This window comes from Megascapheus bottae, chromosome 10 (genome assembly GCF_031878675.1).
Source record: "Megascapheus bottae isolate mThoBot1 chromosome 10, mThoBot2.hap1, whole genome shotgun sequence".
Classification (NCBI taxonomy): Eukaryota; Metazoa; Chordata; class Mammalia; order Rodentia; family Geomyidae; genus Megascapheus; species Megascapheus bottae.
Window position 1 is genome coordinate 23,143,655 of NC_143518.1, and position 5,994 is coordinate 23,149,648.

The 5,994-nt window shown below is 41.3% G+C and overlaps 1 non-coding gene across 1 annotated transcript; it reads left to right on the top strand.

Annotated features, from left to right (window-relative positions):
- Positions 1-281: 281 nt before the first annotated feature.
- Positions 282-389, top strand: LOC150057715 (U6 spliceosomal RNA). The gene has a single exon (XR_016536940.1). It is a non-coding gene; the product is annotated as a U6 spliceosomal RNA (small nuclear RNA).
- Positions 390-5,994: the final 5,605 nt, after the last annotated feature.

The window sequence follows — 5,994 nt, forward strand, 5'->3', positions numbered from 1 at the left end:
AAGGGAAGTTTCTTCCTGTAGCTTTCCACCATTTCATATTTATAATTTACTTATAAATTCACTTTTAATTTACAAATTATAAATTTGAATTTTAAATGATCCTTTGAGGTCTATGGGAAAATATTAGAAATTTTATTTTCTTTGTATAGAGACTGAGGCTTGGAAAGTGTGTGACTTAACCTTCTGTGTCAAACATTGACTATGCTCTGGCATCGCATAGTCTAAGTCCAGTCTTCTCTCTTTTCTAGTATCCACCTGGGAAAGAATAAAGAGATGAGTGAGTGCTCACTTTTGGCAGCACATATACTAGAATCGGAATGCTACAGAGGAGATTAGCATGGCCCCTGTGTAAGGATGACATGCAAAATCATGAAATATTCTCTTTTTTTTTAAGTAAAGGAAACATGGTGGGGGAGGAGATAGTAAACAATTATAACTTGGCTTGTGTAACTATACTATATACTAAAATTGGGGTTTCTTTAAAAATGGAGATAGCTTTTCCTTTTTCTTTCACTTTGTTTCCTTAGGTTTATTTCCTATTATCACTGTTTTTGATTTAAATACCCCTGTGTCTTGTATATACATTTATCTGGTTTGGGGAGGGGAAAGGGAATCACAAAATGATAAGACAAAGGACAAAAGGTAAACCAATGCAAGATGAAACTCACAAGACCGTATGTTGGAGAGGAACTTTACAACTTGGGAAGGGGGGAGGGGAAGTGGAAGAAAAATGAGGGAGGAGTAACACAGTTCAAAAAGAAATGCACTCATTACCTTACTTATGGAACTGTAACCCCTCTGTACATCATATTTACAATACAATTTTTTTTGCCAGTCCCGGGCTTGTGCTCAGGGCCTGAGCACTGTCCTTGGACTTTCTCAAGGCTAGAGCTCTACCACTTGAGCCTCAGCATCACTTCTGGCTTTTTTCTATGTATGCGGTACTGAGGAATTGAACCCGGGTCTTCGTGCATGCTAGGTAAGCACTCTACCATTAGGCCAAACTCCCAGCCCCTTACATACAATTTTTAAAAAAGAAAAAAGAAGAGATAGGGGAGCTTTACAGTGGCCAGGAATTAGATCCTCTAATTCCTAAGTAGGCATGCTAAGTAGGCATAGCATGATTGTGCAAGGTACAGGGAATCCAGTGTAGTCTTGGACGTGAGCCTTTGTCACTCACTCCTTGTTTACTGATCAGAGGCTTTGGAAGGCTGCTGCATTTGACTGAGGTATTGAGGGAGGTGGGATGGGGAATTGCTGTCAGCCTTTTTGTAGCAAAAGTTAACATTCTACTTTCTGCTTTTATGTATAGGTATTTTTCCTGTTACATGGCATTTCTTTCTGGTTCAATAAGGAGAGAAACTGAAATAGTACCACTAATCCAAGGGCAAATTTTACATCTGAAACAGATCAATAGTAACCTTTCACTGATAGCCTAGGTCAACAGGGCCTGTGACTGACAGAAGAAAGGATAGGATAAGAATATCTTGCTTTTTGGATTTCTTGTTGGATGGGCCTTGTTAGCTCATTTATCTGGCAGATAATTCACACAAAGCATGTTTGTGAGAGTATGTATTTTAGAAGGGTATGTTATGAATATTTACTGATGATCTCAATGTCTTCCATGGTAATATAAGAAGAATATTACCCAATGATTGCTCCCTGTGGAAGCAGGAATATACTGTGGTTTCCTTTTAGTAGCTTCCTCTGGAACTAGTGAAAAACTAATTAAAAAAGACTTCAGTTACTGTAAAAATAGGATGTTCAATATAAAAATTTAAAAATATGAGTTAAATGGGAATGTAAATAAAATTTCAGTCTTAATATATGGCTACAATCAGAACTTAAAATATCAATGATGATGTTTATTATCATTGTTGGCCAGTCTATTGGACAAAGATGAGACTGAGGCAAAATATCTGTCTTGCTGTCCCCAGATGCCATAACAAAATAGGCTTTCTGATTTTTCTTAGTGCCTGTCCCACCCCTACCAGGTCCCTACTACACACTCTCACTGCTGGACTTTAACTGAAAGTTCCTTGAGGGTAGCACTGGCTCTGTCACCTTGATAGGTATGATCAACCAGTTCTCAGAATGTATGGCAATATGCCCAGTTGGCCTTTCTGGGACCCTCCTGGACATAGCTCCTGCCAGTAAACCCATCTGACTCTTTCTCCAGGCTCATTGGAAGACCACAGAGAGCAGGATGGTTGGTGTTAGATGAAAGCCTTTTTGAGTCACTTGCAGATGGTTTTACAACAACAACAAATACCAATGAGACTATCTGTTGTGGATTTAGTTGGTTTCTCTTATTTCATTTAAACATTATTGTATTCATTATTGTTATTTTTTAACTTGTTATTTTTTATCATCATGCCTAATCAAATACAAGGTTGAGCATCCTTTCCTTCTATGTACGGTCCATTCAGCAGGATTTGCAAAGCCCAATGTTTTAGAATTATGTATTCATCTGGGATCAACTAAAGAGCCATATAAAAATAATAAGTCCCATTACTTGATAATCATAGCTGGTTACCTTGTAGTACCAGTTAGCACTCTAGTGCATATTGGACAATTTATGAATACTTTATAAATTTCAAAATGTGTTTATCATGAGAGCCTCCAAAGCTGACTTGTTTTGAGATATCCCCACCCCCACCCCGAGTTTGTGTCTTTCAGGAACATAGCCAGGCTCAATAGCAGGAATTGCAAAGTGAATCACCTAAAGGGAGGTTCTCTTGCAGCTTGGTCCCCATCCTCAAAGAACAAGTATGGGAGACTCTGATTTGGATCTGCTGTGTACTTAGGAAAGTGGTTAATGAGTCAGGTGTGGGTGGGGTGAGTTGGGTGTCAGTTAGATCCTATGTGGCTTGGAGCTCAGGACTGATGATGTTAAGGTCAGAACAGTTCCACATAAATTGGGATGGAGGGTCACCTATGTGTGTGAAGGAATCATGTATTAATTGTGAGGGCAATATACCATCTTGGTCAATGGTGTTAAGACTGACAGCACACCTAGTTCAAAGCCCAGATTCTTAATACACCATGATACCTTGAGCAAGAGGGACTTTGTTTCTCACTCTCCTTATTTATAAAGTGGTGATATTAATCACAACACTTTATAGGCTTGTTATTGAGGTTAAATAACACATCAAATGTAAAATCCCTGGCACATAGACTCTGAATCACTGACAGCCTTTGTATCCGAGTGCAGGATTTCATCTGTGTGAGCACTTCATGTTGAGTCCAATCTGTACAAGATGCCCTGGTGTTAGCTTTTGATGCGGCGTGTCATCTGCATGGCTGTATGGCCACTTCAGTGGAGGATGATTGTTATCTGAAAGCTTGGGCAGGCTAAGGCTTCCTCACACTTAACATCTTCTCCGTGGACAAGAGTCTATGTTCTGAATACCGATGATGGTAATTATCATAGTCTAAGAGAAGAACCTCGGGTATAGCAGTCAGAAGATTCTGTCTCTGTGAATTTCCTTCATGGAAGAAGGTGTGTAGGGGAGAAGACAGGGAGGATGAATAAATATGATAGCTAGTGAACATGATAGCCAATCTCCCAAAGGCACACTAGGCCAGGCCATGTTTGTTATCTGAGTCAAACTGCTTATAGATGTAGTTATGTTTCTCTCTCTCTCTCTCTCTCTCTCTCTCTCTCTCTCTCTCTCTCTCTCTCTCTCTCTCTCTCTCTCTCTCTCTTTCTAGAAAGCAAATTGTAGGACTTTGCTTCTCCAACTGCCGACTCCTCTCATCTCCATGCTTGCATCATGCAGACATTATAGACCTCCTTAGCTAAATTTCTCCCAATGCCTATTTCTGTCTCGGTCCTGTTCCATGCCTGACTTTTCTTCCTTTGCTTTGAGGAGTGGGGACCCTGCTTTGTAGGATAACAAATAGAACTGTCAAACCCATCAGTGCTGCCGCCTGCAAAGATAAATGGGGTGACACGTGGAGCAACCTCTGTGGATCCCAGGGCCCCAGCAGGAACTGACATTGTGACAGATGGGGGGACAAGTGGCACTGACACAACCGGGTCGCGTGAATGTCATGAATGTCGCGGGGGCTGAGGGTGGCAACTGCTCCCCTGTCGGTACCCCTCTTCTCCTGCTATGGACACACTATGTTGCTGGGTAACAGCAACATAGAGATAGCAGGCAGTTTACTTGCCTCTCTCACAGCCTGGGGAATCTTCCCTGTCAACAGCACAAGGCAAGGAAGCAGGTTGTCTGCAGTGCATTCTGCTTTCCCAGAGGTGACAGCTGAGTTACCTTGCAAAGAAAGCATTCCCTGGGCAAAGGACCAGGGCCTAATTTATTTTTAACCTCCGACCTCATCTTTCTTCAGAACTGCTTTGCATGTTCACCTGTTCTTATCAGTCTTTTAACATGCCCAATACGCTTAACTGCTCTCTGGCTCTCATCCAGAACACCCGCCCCACCCTAGGTTGTCAATCAACCTACACATTGGATCTTTACCTTTGTTTCTTGCATGTTCAAATCACCCTCTGTGCAAAATTTTCCATTTCACCAGGGATCTCTAAGGAATTCTACTGATAGCTCCCAAGAAGCCCCTTTTGGCTGAGCCCTGCAGACAGAACACTCCTCAGGAGGGTCTGGACAGGTTATTTGGGGCCCTAAATGGAGGATAAATGGGAAATTCCACCTTGAGAGTACCTAAAGCTCGGTTATAGTTAAAGAAATACATTGTGGGTGGTAATTGTTCACTCTCAATTTCCCTTCTCATTCTGCCTAAAATGAAGTTGTCCTTTGAACAGGGATACAATCCTGAACAGAGACTTTTCTCTGAGTCTCTGCCATTAATAGCCTAATGTTCATGGCTTCCTGGGACCTCAGTAAATTCAATTCATTTAAGCAGTCGGTGAGGACTCAGTTCACATCACGCAATGTGCTGACTGGTATGAGTTGAGGAGGCAGCAGAGTAGACAGAAAGCCAAGATGTGGGCTGCTGTGCTTGGAAACAATGACTTGTTGAGAAGAGAGTTGTATATATGAGTAACTTCCATACATGATCAGTCACAAGAAGGAGTTCAAGTGGCAGAGTAAGACTAGGAAGAGAAAGAATAACCTTGACTCGAGAGGACTGAGACATCATTGAGGAAATGGTTGAATTGGGACAGAGCCTTGAAAGATGAATAGGCTTTGGACAAGGTAACAAGGATGGGGGAAAATCTCCTCAAATAGGAGGAAGAATCTGGATTTAGACAGATGGAAGGTGTGAGTGTACTGAGGTCTGAGTATAGCCAAATATCACTGAGATACATGAGGAGTGTGTGTGTGTGTGTGTGTGTAAGAAAGAGAGAGAGAGAGGAGAGGGGAGAGGGAAAAAAGAGAGAGGGAGAGAGATAGAAAAAGAAGGAACATTTGGTTGAGAGAAAAGATGGTTTTCAGCCTTAGAAATTTAAATTTCCTTCTATATTGAGCTTTGGGAGAGGGGACAGAATGGTTATTCACCCATCATTTCATTTCTCATTGCAGAATTCTCAGTACAATGGGATGCTGCCCTTGGTGATGAACAGGAAAACACATAATCAATCACACAGTTCTCTTTGATTTCTCAAAAAAAAAAGAAAAGGAAAGCAAAACTGAGAGCAGTGGGTGACAGGGAGGGGAATGGTCAAAGGGTGGAGCAAGTATGGAGAGTCTAGAAGTAGGATGAATGAGCCTATGTCAATTATTTGATGCCTTTCAGCCTCAATTTCCCGTCTTACACAGAGAGGAACTATAATGTGTGACCTAAAATAGGGCTAGTAATATTTTCTCCATGTAAGGCTCATGAGAGAAATATGTATATAAAATGTTTAGCACATTGCATCTCTTACCTGCTGGCTATTGTTATGATTATCATTTTAACTTCAGATCCCTTTTAGCAGGCGAGTACTCTGGTAATGGCAATGGTATGAAAGGAACACGTGGTTTGTCCACAGGAATAATACTGCTAAGGAATGCTCTAAGTCTAGATGATGAG